The following is a 19,706-nucleotide window of genomic DNA, read 5'->3' as shown; positions in this document are numbered from 1 at the left end:
TCATGACTTGTAAAGAAGAGGGAACTGGGAGCCCCTGAGCTGATCCTCGGTCCTTGAAAAAACCATGTGGGCCAAGAACACCAAGTCGACCACATAAATCAGCAGGTTGATAGCTGTTAGGACGGCCACAGCTAGTTGTTGGTCCCAGGTACAAACAGAGTAGATGAGCCCATCATTGCAGCTCGACCGCTCGGGCTGGCCACCAAACTGCTCGTCAAACTGGTAGAGAGGCCAGAGGACCAGAGCACTGGTGTAGAGGAGGACAGAGAGCAGGGTCAGCCCCAAAAGACAAGTGGGAAAGGCAATGGGCAGCCTGTTGTCTCAGTCACACCAGTTCAGCAGAAGGGCCGCGGCTGCCAGGAGGAAGCAGATGAAGTACACGGCCACGCACCACACCAGGGCCGGCTGGTGCACGTACAGGTGGCTGTCAATGATAAAGGTGAAGATGATACAAGCCACAAAAGTCTCCAGCCCCTTGAGCAGTCCTGGCACAGTGACCATGTAGCCGGTGATCACACCAAGCCAGACCCAGGTACGAGCCCAGGCCACTTCGCTGGCATAAGCCACAGAAGCAATGCAGGAGAATGCAGTGGCGGCGATGGCATGATCCTTGGAGCGGCCATGGGGGAAGAACCAGATGTAAGTGATGGGGTAAACGATGGAGGCCGAGATGCAGAGGAGGGCAGCGTAACAGGCATAGGTGATGAGAAAGTTGTACCAGGAGAAGGGGAAGCGGGACTGGAGCCCACAGAACTCGATTATGAGGATGATGAGGGTCACGAGAAAGCAGAAGCACCAGATGAATACAGACCAGTTACTCACGGCCCCCATCCAAGTGCCCACGCTGGCCACAAGGGAGAAGGCCAGGCAGGTGGAGAGCAGCTGCAACAGGCGGAGGAAGTAGCCCAGGAGGATTGCAGAAAGCAGGCTTGAGGATGAGCACATGGTGATCACGAAGTCAGATCAGTCTCTGTCACCAATATGGCAGTGGTCTTCCCTGAGGACCCATCAGAGAAAGATCCAGCTCTGGAGGGGGATTAAGTCAGATGCCTGGAAAAGACTCAGAGTCCTGTGACCGCTGAAGCTCAGGATCTGTGGAGTTAGAACCAGTGGCTCAGACACCTGGGTAACAGCACAACCGCTTCAGAATGATTCTCCCCACCCATTACCCTTGGCCTTGTCAGGAGACTTATCTTATCCAAAACCTCACAGCTGGGTTAGGTCTGGTATTAAACCATGAATATATTTTTTTAAATTATTACTTTGTGGTACATGACGTTATCTGCAGAAACACAGGGTAGGATGGTCCTTATCTACGTTACTCAATTTTCATGTCTCTGAAAATTCAAAAAGAATTAAAAAAAAAAAATTCATTTGGCCTTTAATGTCATGGATTTTGCTCCAAATTGGAATCTTTAATAAATATAATATTAAATTAAAGTAATTCATTTGGAAATAAAATTTTACCTCAACAGACATGAGACAGTTTCTGATCTTTATTTCACTTAGTGTGAATGTTTAAACCTTTGGTTGAAGAAACACTACTGGGTTTGACTGTAAGGTGCTTTAAGACCCCAGGGGGTGTTACATCATACAGGGTAGATTCACCATGTTTCATGACTGAAGCTGAAAAATTCTGAATTCTGGAGGATATATGACCCCAAATGTTTCAGGAATGAGGTCCTGGATTGTACAGTTAACTCCATTTTGCAGAGGAGGAAACACAAAACATTCACAGACTTAAGTACCATCCCTAATTTCGTACCATGGCTGCTGCTGCTGCCAAGTTGCTTTAGTTATGTCTGACTCTGTGTGACCCCATAGACAAAAGCAGCCCACCAGGCTCCTCTGTCCCTGGGATTCTCCAGGCAAGAATACTGGAGTGGGTTGCCATTTCCCTCTCTCGTACCATGGCTAGGAAGTGGAAATTCAGATAAAAGTACCAAAGCTGTGGGTTTGAGCACTTTGTTCTGTACCGCACAAGTTGGTAGGGCCCATGGGTGGAAGCCCAGGACCAAACTCGAGCTCTGGGACCCAGGACACAGCTGCAGGTCTTCCTTCCACAGCAACCTGAAGACACGTGTGTCCCAGCCTGTCCTCCCTGCAGCATCACTAGCAGGAGCTGCCATCTGAGGGGACACAGCCCCACCCGGAGGAGTGGGATCAAAGATTAATAGGGAGGAACCATGGGATGAGAGCAAGGCCATGGGGACAAGATGACATGGGAAGTAGAAACTATTCTGAATCACCTCCCCTAATTTTGCCTTAACATGTGGTTCCTCTCCACTGGAACAGGGGACACCACCCAGCATGACTCCAAGGTGGAGCATCATGGGGAAACCACAGAATAAATTAACATAATGTTTGACACCTAAGCTCCAAAGATGCCATCCAAATGGGAGTCTGGCAGTAGTCCTACCTGTGAGGATTCTCCTGGCCTGGGAGACTGGTTAGCAGCTTCCAAGCTGGAAGAAGGGATTGGAAATGAACAGGGATGCTCTGTCTGATGCTGATGTGGAGGTTTTCAGGGCATCTCAGGGAGGGGGTGATGATGGATGGATGATCAGACCCCTTTTAAGGGCAGGAGCTGAAAGAGGAGACTCCTGCAGGACCCCTGGGAGGGGCCAGCCCTGAGGATGCTCCCGGGACTGGGGTTGGCGAGGAGCAGAGTGGAAATGACTGGGGGGACCCCAGGGTCCCAGTGGCCCTGGGGCAGCCCAGTGGGTATCTTCTGACCCAGAAGGGATGCAGGCATGAAGCCAATCTTCCCCATGGAGGAGGGGCCTGGACTGGAACTCAGACAGGAAAACAGGGGCCTGAAGGGGTTTCAGGGCTGTGACAGGGACACGTGGCCAGAGTGGCAGGGACCCTGGAGACCACAGAATTGCCCAGGTCACCTGCCCAAGGTAGTCCCGCCAACCAGGGCTGCAGTTCTGCTCACACAGGGGCTCCTCCAGGGTCCATTGTTGGGGGAGTGAGGCCCCTCGCAGCCTGCCCCCTCCTCAGAGACACCTGCCCTGTTTCCAAAGGACTATTTGCTGAGAGGTCCCCAGGGCTGAAGGGCCAGCACCCTGAGCCCCAGCCAGCTTCCTGACATCAGGGGCCTTATCATCTTTGCTGATAATAAACCCTGGGACAAGCTGAGGCTGGAAAGAGAAACACAGAGCAAACCCTGAGAACCTCCCTGGACTCACAAAGCTCCTTGAGCCCCAATTGCCAGTGGAGTCCTGGAGCCTGCTGGCCTCCCAGTGGGCACTGCCTGGGTGGCGAAGGGGCACTAGCATGAGGGAAGCTGGGGGTGTCATGCTGCCTGTTCCCCAGTTGCTCTCCCACCAACATCCTCAAAGTCACCCTTTATTCCACCTAAAGTTAAATGACAACTTTGGATCCATTTGATGGCACAAGGGAGGACTTGGGGAAGGAGAGGCATGGGGGTTTGTGCTGTGTGACCCTGGGTAAGGTATGTGCCCTCTCTGGGCCTCAGTTCCCCCACCTGGAAATCATCAGGTTTGCCTGAGTCTACCAGTAGCCCCTCCTCCACTCTAATCCATGAGCTTATTCATGGATTAGAGTCAGAGCATGTGGTACCCCCGTCAGAGCACAGCCTGGATGTGGCTGATTCCTGCCTGCCCAGCAGCCAGGCATGTGGACTGGAAGACAGTGATTTGTGAAGGTCATGGCCAGGACAAAAGAAGGAAGGAGGAGGTGCCAGAAGGGCAAAGAAGTGGAGGAGAAATGGACACTCATAGTTACAGAAGGCTCTGGACCTTTGGCAGACATTTCAGAGTTGGATGATCCTGGGCTAGTTACTCATCAGAGCCTCAGTTTCTCCATCTGTATAATGGGCTTAATCCCTACTTTGTATCAATTAAGTGAATAAAAGCCTGTGAAGGGCTTATCAGAAGGCCTGTCACATGACACCCTCAATCCATTCCAGTTACCTGGCCAGGCACCATGGTAACCATTTGCATGAGTTGTTTTATGACTGGAGGTCCTGGTAAGGAACACGAAACTAATACGCCACCACCAACCAGGAGAGTTTAGGAAAGGTTCAAAATTGACACCATGTGTCTAACCACCTCGTAGAATCCTTCTTGCTGGCATTCATCTTGGCTGAACAAGGCATGCACCACCAGGAAAGACTCTGAGTCAGAAGGATTGGCTAAAGACAATCCAGAAACTAATTCCATCACCATAAAACCCAAGACTGCAAGCCATGTGGCAAAGCAGTTCCCCTGGATTCTCTTACTCTTTACTGCTCTCCGCCTGGGCGCCCCTTCCCAGTAAAATCTCTTGCTTATGTGTCTCCTCAGATAATTCATTTCTGAGTGTTAGGCAAGAGCCCACTTTTGGGCCCTGGAAGGAGTCCTCCTTCCTGCAACATAAGAAGTCAAGAAAACATTATAAATGATCATATGATCATACGAATCAGGTCCAGCATCTTGGGCAAGCTATCAGTCTCTGATGTTGTCTTCTTCTTGTCCTGGTGTAATGTAGATTCCCCTCTGTTTGAGTGTCATTTTAAGGTGAGATCAAGTCAGCTGTCCTCTCTATAGACCAGTCCAGTGTAGGGGCCTTTGGAAATGGGAATTAATCCAAGAGTCAATTTCCCTTCAATTTCAGTATGCATGAGCTAGTTAAGAATACCTGATAAAAAGATTCTTTCATCCAAGGTGGAGACAGTCCCTTAAATTGTGTCTTTTGCCAGTCCTGGTTGCGGGTCATGAGGCATCTGATCTTCATCCAAAGGTAGACTACTGAGATAAGCTTCAGAAACAAACTTAGGGTGTTCTTTAAGAATTCAATGTTACATTAATATCCCACAACAGCAAAGAACTATCCAGAAAGTGAGTCTGACTAGATACAGACCTCCATTAACAGACTGGGATTTGATATTTATTGAAACATCTTTTTCTCCCTAAAATTACCCTCATTTTTATCAAATATAACCAAATTAAGGCTAATTTGTTTTCAAAACAGGTTTGCTGTCAATAAATTTGGCCTGATAATTTATATAACCATAATCGATCATAGACTTTTTGCTTTGCTGAAACTTTAATCTCAGACTGAACTTTTAAAATAAAACAGGGCTGGGAAAGTCACACCAAAGGCTTATCACAGATTTCGCCTAACAAATCTAAGTGAATTCTTCCCTTTTCAAGGTCTCAAAAATTCCTTGAGATTTCTGTACCTGTTAATGAGATAACCTTCCTAACTCATCTGATAAAGTAACTGGAAACCTAAGAGTTTTCAGTCTCTGGAGGAGTCAGAGAGAAAATATAATTGTTTTAATTTGTTTATAAATTATTAGTTCAGTTCAGTCCCTCATTCGTGTCAGACTCTTTCTGACCCCATAAACCACAGCACTCCAGGCCTCCCTGTCCATCACCAACTCCCCGAGCCCACCCAAACCCATGTCCATTGTGTCAGTGATGCCATCCAATCATATCATCCTCTGTTGTTCCCCTCTCCTCCGGCCCTTAATCTTTCCCAGCATCAGGGTCTTTTCAAATGAGCTCTCCGCATCAGGTGGCCAAAGTATTGGAGTTTCAGCTTCAACATCAGTCCCTCCAATGAACACCCAGGACTGATCTCCTTTAGGATGGACTGGCTGGATCTCCTTGCAGTCCAAGGGACTCTCAAGAGTCTTCTCCAACACCACAGTTCAAAAGCATCAATTCTTCGGCACTGAGCTTTCTTTATAATCCAACTCTCACATCCATACATGACCACTGGAAAAACCATAGCCTTGACTAGACGGACCTTTGTTGGCAAAGTAACGTCTCTACTTTTGAATATGCTGTCTAGGTTGGTCATAACTTTCCTTCCAAGGAGTAAGTGTCTTTTAATTTCATGGCTGCAATCATATCCACAGTGATTTTGGAGCCTAGAAAAATAAAGTCAGCCACTGTTTCCACTGTTTCCCCATCTATTTCCCATGAAGTGATGGGACCAGATGCCATGATCTTCGTTTTCTTAATGTTGAGCTTTAAGCCAACTTTTTCACTCTCCACTTTCACTTTCATCAAGAGGCTTTTTAGTTCCTCTTCACTTTCTGCCATAAGGGTGGTGTCCTCTGCATAGCTGAAGTTATTGATATTTCTCCCAGCAATCTTGATTCCAGCTTGTGCTTCCTCCAGTCCAACGTTTCTCATGATGTACTCTGCATATAAGTTAAATAAACAGGGTGACAATATACAACCTTGACAAACTCCTTTTCCTATTTGGAACCAGTCTGTTGTTCCATATCCAGTTCTAACTGTTGCTTCCTGACCTGTATATAGGTTTCTCAAGAGGTGGTCTGATATTTCCATCTCTTTTAGAATTTTCCACAGTTTGTTGTGATCCACACAGTCAAAGGCTTTGGCATAGTCAATAAAGCAGAAATAGATGTTTTTCTGGAACTCTCTTGCTTTTTCCATGATCCAGTGGATGTTGGCAATTTGATCTCTGGTTCCTCTGCCTTTTCTAAAACCAGCTTGAACATCTGGAAGTTCACAGTTCACATATTGCTGAAGCCTGGCTTGGACAATTTTGAGCATTACTTTACTAGCATGTGAGATGAGTGCAATTGTGCAGTAGTTTGAACATTCTTTGGCATTACCTTTCTTTGGGATTGGAATGAAAATTGGCCCTTTCCAGTCCTGTGGCTGAGTTTTCCAAATTTGCTGGCATCTTGAGTGCAGCACTTTCACAGCATCATCTTTTAGGATTTGAAATAGCTCAACTGGAATTCCATCACCTCCACTAGCTTTGTTCGTAGTGATGCTTCTTAAGGCCCATCTGACTTCACATTCCAGGATGTCCAGCTTTAGATGAGTGTGAGTGATCACACCTTTGTGATTATCTGGGTCGTGAAGATCTTTTTTGTACAGTTCTTCTGTGTATTCTTGCCACCTCTTCTTAATATCTTCTCCTTCTGTTAGGTCCATACCATTTCTGTTCTTTATCGAGCCCATCTTTGCATGAAATGTTCCCTTGGTATCTCTAATTTTCTAGAAGAGATCTCTAGTCATTCCCATTCTGTTGTTTTCCTCTATTTCTTTGCATTGATCACTGAGGAAGGCTTTCTTATCTCTCCTGCTATTCTTTGGAATTCTGCATTCAGATGAATATATCTTTTCTTTTCTCCTTTGCCTTTTGCTTCTCTTCTTTTCTCAGCTATTTGTAAAGCCTCCTCAACCATTTTGCCTTTTTCCATTTCTTTTTCTTGGGGATAATTTTGATCACAGCCTCCTGTACAATGTTACAAACCTCCGTCCATAGTTCTTCAGGCACTCTGTCTATCAGATCTAATCCCTTGAATCTATTTTTCACGTTCACTGTATAGTCATAAGAGAATTGATTTAAGTCATACCTGAATGATCTAATGGTTCTACCTACTTTCCTCAATTTAAGTCTGAATTTGGCAATAAGGAGTTCATTATCCGAGCCACAGTCCACTCCTGGTCTTGTTTTTGCTGACAGTATAGAGCTTCTCCAACTTTGACTGCAAAGAAAATAATCAACCTGATTTTGATATTGACCGTATGGTGATGTCCATGTGTAGAGTCTTCTCTTGTGTTGTTAGAAGAGAGTGTTTTTGTTGTGATCGGTGCATTCTCTTGGTAAAAGTCTGTTAACCTTTGCCCTGCTTCATTTTGTACTCCAAGGCCAAATTTGCCTGTTACTCCAGGTATCTTTTGACTTCCTTTTACATGCCAGTCCCCTGTGATTAAAAGGACATCTTTTTTGGGTATTAGTTCTAGAAGGTCTTGTAGGTTTTCATGGAACCCTTTAGCTTCTTTGGCATTAGTGGTTGGGGCATAGACTTGGATTACTGTGATATTTTATGGTTTGCCTTGGAAATGAACAGAGATCATTCTGTCATTTTTGAGATTGCATCCAAGTACTGCATTTTGGACTCTTTTGTTGACTATGAGGGCTACTCCATTTCTTCTAAGGGATTCTTTCCCACAGTAGTAGATGTAATGGTCATCTGAATTAAATTCGCCTGTTCCAGTCCAACAGACTGGTTCCAAATAGGAAAAGGAGTATGTCAAGGCTGTATATTGTCACCCTGCTTATTTAACTTATATGCAGAGTACATCATGAGAAACGCTCGGCTGGAAGAAGCACAAGCTGGAATCAAGATTGCCGGGAGAAATATCAATAACCCCAGATATGCAGATTACACCACCCTTATGGCAGAAAGTGAAGAGGAACTAAAAAGCCTCTTGATGAAAGTGAAAGTGGAGAGTGAAAAAGTTGGCTTAAAGCTCAACATTCAGAAAACGAAGATCATGGCATCCAGTCCCATCACTTCATGGGAAATAGATGGGGAAACAATGGAAACAGGGGCTGATTTTATTTTGGGGGGCTCCAAAATCACTATAGATCGTGACTGCAGCCATGAAATTAAAAGACACTTACTCCTTGGAAGGAAAGTTATGACTAACCTAGATAGCATATTCAAAAGCAGAGACATTACTTTGCCAACAAAGGTCCGTCTAGTCAAGGCTATGGTTTTTCCTGTGGTCATGTATGGATGTGAGAGTTAGACTGTGAAGAAAGCTGAGCACCGAAGAATTGATGCTTTTGAACTGCGGTGTTGGAGAAGACTCTTGAGAGTCCCTTGGACTGCAAGGAGATCCAACCAGTCCATTCTGAAGGAGATTGGCCCTGGGGTTTCTTTGGAACGAATGATGCTAAAGCTGAAACTCCAGTACTTTGGTCACCTCATGCAAAGAGTTGACTCATTGGAGAAGACTCTGATGCTGGGAGGGATTGGGGGCAGGAGAAGAAGGGGATGACAGAGGATGAGATGACTGGATGGCATCACTGACTCGATGGACGTGAGTCTGAGTGAACTCCGGGAGTTGGTGATGGACAGGGAGGCCTGGCATGCTGCAATTCATGGGGTCACAAAGAATCGGACATGACTGAGCGACTGAACTGAACTGAACTGAACTGATTCCAGTCCGTTGTAGTTCAATGTTTCCTAAAATGTTCCTGTTCATTCTTGCCATCTCCTCTTTGACCACTTCTAATTTACCTTGATTCATGGACCTAACATTCCAGGTTCCTATGCAATATTGTTCTTTACAGAATTGGACTTTACTTCCATCACCAGTCACATCTACAACTGGATGCTGCTTTAGCTTTGGCTCCATCTCTTCATTCTTTCTGGAGCTATTTCTCCACTCTTCTCCAGTAGCATATTGGGCACCTACCAAGCTGAGGAATTCATCTTTCAATGTCATATCTTTTTGCCTTTTCATACTGTTCATAGGGTTCTCAAGGCAAGAATACTGAAGTGGTTTGTCATTCCCTTCTCCAGTGAACCACTTTTGGTCAGAACTCTCCACCAGGACCTGTCCATCTTGGGTGGCCCTACAGGGCATGGCTCATAGTTTCGTTGAGTTAGACAAGGCTGTGATCTATGTGATTAGTTTGGTTAGTTTTCTGTGATTGTGGTTTTCATTCTGTCTGCCCTCTGATGGATAACAATAAGAGGATTGTGAAAGCTTCCTGATGGGAGGAACTGTCTGTTGGGGAATCTGGGTCTAGCTCTGTTGGTCAGGGCCCTGCTCAGTAAATCTTTAATCCAATTTTCTGCTGATGGGTGGGGCTGTGTGTTCCCTCCCTGTAGTTTGGCCTGAGGGCAAACTATGGTCAATCTAGAATCAAGATTGCTGGGAGAAATATCAATAATCTCAGATATGCAGATGATACCACGCTTATGCATGCAGAAAGTGAAGAACTAAAGAGCCTCTTGATGAAAGTGAAAGAGGAGAGTGAAAAAGTTGGCTTAAAGCTCAACATTCAGAAAACAAAGATCATAGCATCCAGTCCCATCGGTTCATGGCAAATAGATGGAGAAACAGTGGAAATAGTGGCAGACTTTATTTTTGGGGGCTCCAAAATCTCTGAAGATGGTGACTGCAGCCATGAAACAAAAAGACACTTACTCCTTGGAGGAAAAGTTATGACCAAACTAGACAGCATATTACAAAGAAGAGACATTACTTTGCCAACAAAAGTCCATCTAGTCAAGGCTATGGTTTTTCCAGTAGTCATGTATGGATATGAGAGTTGGACTATGAAGAAAGCTGAGCACTAAAGAATTAATGCTTTTGAACTGTGGTGTTGGAGAAGACTCTTGAGAGTCCATTGAACTGCAGGGAAATCCAACCAGTCCATCCTAAAGGAAATCAGTCCTGAATATTCATTGGAAGGACTGATCCTGGAAGCTGAAACTCCAATACTTTGGCCACCTGATGCGAAGAGCTGACTCATTTGAAAAGACCTTGATGCTGGGAAAGATTGAAGGCTGGAGGAGAAGGGGATGACAGAGGATGAGATGTTTGGATGTCATCACAAACTCAATGGACATGAGTTTGAGTAAACTCTGGCAGTTGGTGATGGACAGGGAGGCCTGGAGTGCTGCAGTCCATGGGGTCACAAAGAGTCGGACACAACTGAGAGACTAAAATGAACTGAATGGTGGTAATGGCGACCTCCTGCAAAAAGACTTATGCCAGCACACCCCACGGCTCCCAGGACTGGGGTATTCAGTGCTCCTGACCCCACAGCAAGCCATTGTCAACCCACGACTCCACAGGAGACTCCAGGACACTAATAGGCAAGTCTGGCTCAGTCTCTTGTGGGGTCAGTGCTTCTTCCTCCTGGGTCCTGGTGCATACAAGGTTTTGTTTGTGCCCTTCAAGAGTCTGTTTCCCTAGTCCTGTGGAAGTTCCGTAATCAAATCCCATTGGCCTCCAAAGTCAAGTTAGGTTGGGGAATCTGTTGTGAGCCCCAGAACTTTTGTGACAGTGCAAGAACTTCTTTGATATAATTGTTCTCCAGTTTTTGGGTCGTCTGCTCAGTGGCTCTATGGTGGAGCTAATTATGGCCTCCTCCAAGAGGATTTATGCCACACATAGTGCTTCCCAGGTCTGATGAAGGCAGAGCCCCTGTCCACATGTAGCCACTGCTGATCCATGCCTCCACAGGAGACATTCAAACACTCAAAGGCAGGCCTGGCTCAGACTCTTGTGGGGTCTCTGGGTCCTGGTGTACACAAGGTTTTGTTTGAGCCCTCCGAGTGTCTCTGGTGGGTATGGGGTTTGATTCTAAAGGCAATCTTGCCCCTCCTACCATCTTGTTCAGGCTTCTTCTTTGCCCTTGGATGTGGGGTATCTTTTTTTTGTGGGATCCAACATTCTCCTGTAGATGGTTGTTCAGCAGCAAGTTGCAATTTTGGAGTTCTTACAGGAGAAGTTGAGCATACATTCTTCTACTCTGCCATCCTACAATATAAAATTCATTAGCTTATAAATAAATGTTAGAACAAATAAAATTTTTGAAGACTTCTTCCCATTTTTCCTCAGTTTCAAGAGTTAAAGATGACCTAAATAAGTGTTTACTGAGGGCCCAGGTCTCAAGGCACAGGGAAAGAAAATCAAGTTCTAGCAAAATGGTGCCAGGTCTAAACCAAATGGTGGCGACACAAAGCAAAATGGCCATCACAAATCACAATACAGAACACAGAATATAAAACACACACATAGACCTGGCAGTCCTAATCAGATGCTCCCTTAAATACAAGATTTCAGTCTCTCAGGAAACCTCCTATAGAGACACAGAACTTCAGATCCAAGTACTAACAGAGTAAATGAAAATAAGCCAGGTTGAAAGAAGAGGGAAGAAGAGGTGGGAGAGGAGAGCAAAAAAGATGGTCTTACAAATTTCTCCTGCTACCTGCAGATACCCAGGTGTTATGGGACTTTACCTTGGGCCTCTAGGGAACTTGGCCCAACAAAAAATCAGACCAGAACAGAACAGAACCAGAATTCAGAACAGAAGCAGAATTCAAGTTCTATGCCAGGAGAAGGTGATTGGTCTCCAATTCTCAGCTCAGGCTCAGGCACTTTGACCAGATTCCTGCATCCAGGAAGGTGGGACTAGAAAAAAAAGGTAGAATAGGAAGGGTTAAGGAGAGGAAAGAGAGAAGGAAGGGGAGAGAGGTCCATAAAGTCTTTTGTTTCTTATCTGGTCGGGACACTTTGGCCATTTGTCCACATCAGGAGGAGACCAGGGACAAAAGGGTTTTAGTTGTGGCTGCTGAGTCTGGCCCATTGGTGGGCAAGCTGGTCCCTGAGTTCCCCAAGTGGTCAGGATGTTAGTCTCCATTTGCTCCAGGAAGGGGGACCCCTTCCAGGGCCCAAAATTGGGCTCTTGTCTAACCCTTGAAATTGAATTGTCCGAGGAGACACATGTGCTGACAAAGCAAGAAATTTTATTGGGAAGGTGTGCCCAAGCAGAGAGCAGTAGGGTAAGGGAACCCAGGAGAACTGCTCTGCCACATGGTTCATGGTCTCAGGTTTTATGGTAATGGGATTAGTTTCTGAGTTGTCTTTAGCCAATCATTCTGACTCAGGGTCCTTCCTAGTGGTTCCATCTTGTTCAGCCAAGATGGATGCCAGCGAGAAGGATTCTGGGAGGTGGTTGGTTTTGGACACGTGGTGTCACTTTTTGACCTTTCTTGAACTCTTCCAGTTGGTGATGGCTTATTAATTCCGTGTTCCTCATTAGGACCTCCTGTCGTAAAACAACTCATGCAAATGGTTACTCTGATGTCTGGCCAGGATGGGCGGTTTCAGTCAGTGTGCTTCCCCTAACACATCGCTGGGTTAGGAAGCTCCCCCGGAGGAGGAACTGGCAACCTACTCCAGTATTCTTGCAGAGATATTCCCATGGACAGAGAAGCCTGGTGAGCTATAGTCCATGGGGTTTCCATGGGACTAACACAACTGAGAGACTGAACATGCATGCATGAAAGCTATGGGTTAGCATAAATTTATGAAGAGGCTTGGGTTATATATGCATATTCATGAAGGGGCTTGAGCAGGAGAGAGTTCAGTATAGAATTGGAGCAGGGGTTGTCAGAGTCCAAGCTTTAGTTCATTGAAGTTAGGAGGGTCAGAGGGTTCTTGTGTCCTTTGGTTCAACCCCTCACTGGGGACTTCAAATGGGAAAAATGTCCAGGGATAAAAAGGGAAGCTTCTAGGACTTCTTTAAGACCAAGGCTTATTAATGGGCTCTTAAAGGAAACTAAAGTTAAAGGTATGAAAATCAACAACACTGAGATGAAAGTTTACATAAATTGGTATATTTAAATGGCCATTATATAAGATGGTTATATGTCCTTTGCCTAATTATATTGTGAGAATCTAATTATTCCCAAGATATAATTATGTCTCACTGGGCAATGCTTCCCCTGCCTGGTATAACAAGACAGAGTATATACATCTGTCCCTCAGACAGGTATTATGGCAAGTATGGCCACAATACTTGCCCTTGAAAAGGAATTAATTATCTTATAGGGACAAAAGAATGCAGGAACAAGCGACTCAAGACAAGTAACTCATGAAAAAGAAGTAACAATAGCAAAGAAAGAATTAGTTATAAAGACTTTTCTTTCGTTTCAATGGTAAATATTAGCCTGAAGAATTTTTGAGCTGTTTTGTAGAATTCAACCCTTTTCTCACCCCCAGTGCTCAAGCATTAAATCAACTGGTGATTTTTCAGTTGCTAAGTCATGTCTGACTCTTGGTGGCCCTAGGAACTGCAGTCAGGCCTCCCTGTCCTTCACTATCTCCTGGAGTTTGCTCAAAGTCATGTTCATTGAGGTGGTGATGCCATCCAACTATCTCATTCTCTGTCACCCCCATTCTCCTCCTGCCCTCGATCTTTCCCATCATCAGGGTCTTTTCCAATGAGTTGGCTCTTCACATCAGGTGGCCAAAGTATTGGAGTTTCAGCTTCAGTATCAGTCTTTCCAGTGAATATTCAGGACTGATTTCCTTTAGGATTGACTGATTTGATCTCCTTGCTGCCCAAGGGACTCTCAAGAGTCTTCTCTAGCACCATAATTTGAAAGCATCAATTCTTCTGTGCTCAGCCTTCTTTATGGTCCAACTCGCACATCTGTACATGACTACTGGAAAAAGCCATAGCTTTGACTATATGGATCTTTGTCAGCAAAATGGTGTCTCTGCTTTTTAATACGTGGACCCAAGGAATAATGATCTTGGCCTTCTCTGACCCTCCTAACTTCAATGAACTAAAGCTTGGACTCTGACAACCCCTGCTCCAATTCTATACTGAACTCTCTCCTGCTCAAGCCCCTTCATGAATATGCATATATAACCCAAGCCTCTTCATAAATTTATGCTAACCCATAGCTTTCATGCATGCATGTTCAGTCTCTCAGTTGTGTTAGTCCCATGGAAACCCCATGGACTATAGCTCACCAGGCTTCTCTGTCCATGGGAATATCTCTGCAAGAATACTGGAGTAGGTTGCCAGTTCCTCCTCCGGGGGAGCTTCCTAACCCAGCGATGTGTTAGGGGAAGCACACTGACTGAAACCGCCCATCCTGGCCAGACATCAGAGTAACCATTTGCATGAGTTGTTTTACGACAGGAAGTCCTAATGAGGAACACGGAATTAATAAGCCATCACCAACTGGAAGAGTTCAAGAAAGGTCCTTTTGTTAATCTTTTAACTTGATTAGTTGCCCTGTTGTCTGTTGTCCTAAGCGTTTCCTGGTCAAGTATCTCAAGTGCAATTTTCTTCCAGCTTTAAAATAAGCATATTTATTTATCTATTTTTCAGTTGAGTTCAGTTCAGTCATTCAGTCATGTCCAACTCTTTGCAAACCCATGGACCACAGCATGCCAGGCCTCCCTGTTCATCACCAACTCCCAGAGTCTACCCAAACCCATGTCCATTGAGTTGGTGATGCCATCCAACCGTATCACCCTTTGTCGTCCCCTTCTCTTCTGGCCCTCAATCTTTCCCAGCATCAGGGTCTTTTCAAATGAGTCAGCTCTCCGCATCAGGTGGCCAAAGTACTGGAGTTTCAGCTTCAACATCAGTCCCTCCAATGAACACCCAGGACTGATCTCCTTTAGGATGGACTGGTTGGATCTCCTTGCAGTCCCAGGGACTCTCAAGAGTCTTCTCCAACACCACAGTTCAAAAGCATTAATTCTATATCTATTTTTAAAATGGGGTAAAAAGAGCAGATTTGTTTGGGGCTTTTTAACATTGGGAACAAACAGGGTCTCTATTTGGTCCATCTAGTCTTAGATCATGTTGCATCAAATCTTTTGTTTAATCCCACTGACATCAGTTTTCTTTATCCCATTTCTTAATAGCCATCTAAAGATTTCTTTGGGCTTCCCTGGTGGCTCAGTGGTAAAGAATACACCTGCTAATGCAGGAGATACAGGAGACGCTGGTTCAGTCCCTGGGTTGGGAAGATCCCCAGAAGAAGGAAATGGCAACCCACTCCAGTACTCTTGCCTGGAAAATTCCATGGGCAGAGGACCCTGTTGGGCTACAGTCCATGGGGTTGCAAAAGATTTGGACAAGACTTAGCTACTAAACAACAATGAAGATCTTATCTTTTTAAGTTTAGTCCCTTTAAATTTCCAACTTGTTGGGAAATGTCTAGATTTTGCCTCAGCTTCTTCTTATTCCCTTGTTAATCAATCTAATTAATAGTTCATCTAGTGTATTAACATTTGTAACACCCATTGAAGGGAAGCCAGGACCACAAATAAAGCTTTCCAAACTGTACTTTTTCCTTGTTTGTTTTAAAGTAAAGGAGTTCTTAGATGAGCCTAAAATATTTTAATCAACCTTCTAATTTGTTTATCTTTCCTCAGATACCAAGAGAAGAACTGTTTATACTGACACTCTCTGAAAATATACCAATTTACAAGTTTTCTCAATTTAAAGGGTTCATCATCTGGCCGCTGCTTGAGGTGCCCCACAAGAAGGTGTAAAGGATATAGCCTTCGCAAGATCTAGAAAGCTTCCACCCCAAAATAGTCTGAGGAAGTAAAGGGCCTTCGTTGTATAGGCAGACTCAACGAAGGTTAAGGTGACAAAGGCCAGTTATGAGCTAGGGAAGTTGCATAGCCAGATCAAAAAAACTCCTTAAAATTCTAATCTATTCAACTGGCTGCCATACATGTTCCTTCTGATGGTAGAGACTCTTAAAACACAGGGAGGAAAAACCTTAGAAGGTCTGTTATATTTATAAATCAAAAACACAGGAAGAAAAATGCAAGGTGCCTCTAAATGACTTTTGTTCCTTTAAGATCAGAATTCTAAAGAGAGAGTTCATCAAGCTGGTTTTCTAGCTGCGCATGCAAAGCTAATTAGTTTTGCAGTTTCCAGTAAATAAAATTTGGCCATTTGGGTGCAATATTTCCTTTAAATTTCAATTAAGCAAGAACTTGTAAATATAATTCTGTAGGCAATTTTCCATGTCTTTCAACTGAGAATAAACCACTATGATGAAAAAATTAATCAACAGTCTAAGAAACAAGTGGAAACTTTTTTATTTGAGCCAGTCTGGGGATTATAACCTAGGAGACAGTATTTCACAACACTCTGAGATTGTTCCACCCATGAGGTCAAAGCACAGTTATATAAGCTTTTATGACAAAGGGTTATTTGTCAAGTGAGATATTACTGACACTTTACACAATTCAGATCAACTCAATAAAGTGTGCGGTGAGTACAGGTCATTGTGACTCCTTAGGAGAAGAGGAAGGAAGTTTATCTCCCCAAAAGTTGTGATCCTTGATATGGTAAAGAAGGAATTTTATCTCTTTAAGAAAGTGAAAGTGTTAGTCACTGAGTCCTGTACAACTCTTTGCAACCCCATGGACTGTAGCCTGCCAGGCTCCTCTGTTCATGGAATTCTCCAGTCAAGAATACTGGAGTCGGTTGCCATGCTCTTCTCCAGGGGATCTTCACGATCCAAGGATCAAATCCAGATCTCCCACATTGCAGGCAGATTCTTTACCATCTGAGCCACATGGCTGTCAATCTACTTAGAAGGTGTGATTAATGCAGATTCTCAATTTGCAATAATGGGAGGGAGGAGACCCAAACAGGGAAAGAATAATTTTTTGTTTAAACTTTTCTCCTCTTGCCATTAAAATATGGATTTCATTTCATATCACTCAGTGTGTTTCCACTGAGCAAAATCTTCCTAGTGTATTTCACCTTAGAATAACCCAGATGCTGTTTCTTGAAACTGAGTGTCGAGGAAAACCTACCCTTCCAGGAAAGAGTTTAATAGCGCCAAATCAAACTTTGCATCATCGCCCAATAATAGGAGATGCGATAACCTCCCCCATATTCATCTGGACTCTCTTAGGAGGCAGATGGGCACAAGAGGTACCCAACCTCCAGTCCTTCATAGAATTCAGGAGAAATCTGCTCTAGGTTCCTTCATGAGTCACCAAAAACATATGACTGAAGGAAAAAAAAAAAAAAACTCACAATCTAAGTTGTAAGTTACATTCTGTTTGGAGACCTTACTAAAGACTATAGCTTGGGAGGCACATCACAGATAGCTCTGTGGAACTGTTCCAAAGAGGTGAGGAGGGGCCACGATACATGGGAGTTTTTGCTGGGGGAAAAAAATAAAAAACATGTAGTCAAATATCAAAGGATTATCACTAAGCACAAAAACAGAAATCTCAAGGTAATGAGTTTAGTCTTTTTCTCAGGGCCAGAAGGTGCAGGAGTTTGAATCATTCCTTTCTTATTCATCGTAATGATCTAAAGCCAGTGCCTTTTCTGCATCATGAATTCCCCTCGGGCTGCCCCCACTGAGGGGCTGCCGCAGTGGCTGAAGGCTTGATGGCCAGCAGCATTCATCGTTTAAGAAATGACTCACAATATTTTTTGTCCACATGGTCTGTAAGCAATGGGTTTTAGTAAGCCAGAAAAAATTCTGGAGCCAATCTCAGATGGGATGGAACACCAAGGGGGGCCTAGGGATCCAAGTCTCTGCATTAGCACTCCCATCCAAGGGAAATTATTGATCTCCAGAGATTTTTTTTTTTTTAACTTAAAGGAGAGGTGCAGTATACCACCACCTCCACGAGGAGGAAGTGAGGCCTGATCCTTAGCTACCAACCACATCTCAAAACCACCCCACACACTAACTAAGGCACCACCAAAGGGGGCCAGACACGCTTTGGCAATGAGGCCCAGGATGTGAACAGCTGCACAGAGGGCTGTGTGCTGTGGCGTCAGCACCTCAGGAGGCGGGAGGGGGCGGTGGACCCAGAAGGAAGGAGTCTCAGGTCCTGATGGATCAGAAGAAGGAAAATGGGGAGAGGTGGTCAGGACACAGGAGATGGGAAAACCAATGATGACTAGAAAAGGGCCAAAGAGTAGAAAATACAGAAAAAATGAGAAAGAGACAAAACAAGGTGTGGGCAACCACACAAAACAGGAAGGAGACAAAACAGAGCAGAAGGGAAGGAAATAGAAAGGAGAGCAAGATGAATGAGGGAGGATGTGAGGAGGGAGAGAGGGAGCCAGGAAGAGGATGTCAGAGCTTGGCAAAGATACCTCCTGTGAGCAGAGGTGGTCAGGAGTCCCCGGGCTGGTCCTCAGTCCCTACAGAAACATGGTGGGCCCAGTACACCAGGTCGGCCATGTAAATCAGCAGGTTGATGGCTGTCAGGATGGCCACGGCCAGTCGCTGGTCCCAGACGCATACATAGTTGGTAAGTCTATGTTGACAGCTCACATCCCTGGACCTCTCGGGCTGCCCGCCAAACTTTTCATCAAATTGGTAGAGCGGCCAGAGGACCAGAGCACCAATGTAGAGAAGGACAGACAGCAGGCTTAACACCAGATGGAACATGGAGGAGGAGATGGGCCACCGGTTCTCACAGTTAGCCAGGTTCAACAGGATGGTCACGATCCCCAGGATGAAGCAGATGGAGTACACGGCCACGCATGACACCAGCAATGGATGGTCCATGTACAGGTAGGGATTGCTGATGAAGGGTAAGATGACACAGGCCACCAGTGTCTCTAGCATCTTGAGGAGGAATGACAAGCTGCCTATATAGCCAGTGAAATCACCTGTCCGGGGCCAGCCCAAGATCCAGATTGCTTCGGTGGCATAAGACACAGTAGAAATGAAGCAGAACGCAGTAGCAGCGATGGCATGGTCCCAGGAGGGGGTGTAAAACAAAAACTGGACATAGGTGGTGGGGTAAATGATGGAGACCAAGAGGCAGAAGAGGGCGAGGTAGCAGGCATGGCAGAGGAGAAAGTCCCCCCAGGAGAAGGGGAAGCAGTAATGAAGCGCCAGTGATTCAATTATGAGAATGATGAAGGTCACCACGAAGCAGAAGCACAAGATAACAAAGGACCAGGTACTTGTGGGCACCGTCCAGCTGTCCAGGCTGCCCACTAGTGAGATGGCCACGCAGGTGGAGACCAGCTGCAGTGTTCGGAGGAAGTAGCCCATGATGGCCCAGAAGTCCAGGCCTCGGGACGATTACGTGGAGGTTGCGATGTTCATGCAGGTCACCTTCGCTAGTATGAGAGTGGTCACTGGAGAAAGATCCAGCTTCAGAGGCAGATTAAGTCAGACATCTGGAAAAGGCTCAGGGCCTGTGACGGCTGAGGCTCAGGATCTGTGGAGTTGGAACCAATGGCTCAGACACTCGGGTAACAGCACAGCCCCTCCAGAAGGGTTCTCCCCACCCATCAGCCTTGGCCTTGTCAGGAGACTTGTCTTATCTCATAGCTAGGTTGGGTCTGGCCTCAAACCATGAACATATTTTTGCCCTTTGCACTGGGTCATTATCTACAGGAACACAGAG

At 45.2% G+C, this 19,706-nt stretch overlaps 2 pseudogenes; both read right to left on the bottom strand.

Annotated features, from left to right (window-relative positions):
• Positions 1 to 945, bottom strand: LOC129634499 (myeloid-associated differentiation marker-like; annotated as a pseudogene).
• A 2,057-nt stretch (positions 946 to 3,002) lies between these two features.
• LOC129634498 (myeloid-associated differentiation marker-like) lies at positions 3,003 to 19,348 on the bottom strand (annotated as a pseudogene).
• Between the last annotated feature and the right edge of the window lie 358 nt (positions 19,349 to 19,706).

This window comes from Bubalus kerabau, chromosome 19 (assembly GCF_029407905.1).
Source record: "Bubalus kerabau isolate K-KA32 ecotype Philippines breed swamp buffalo chromosome 19, PCC_UOA_SB_1v2, whole genome shotgun sequence".
Lineage (NCBI taxonomy): Eukaryota > Metazoa > Chordata > Mammalia > Artiodactyla > Bovidae > Bubalus > Bubalus kerabau.
Note: the sequence above shows the minus strand (reverse complement) of the source record. Positions and strands in the feature narration are given on the sequence as shown.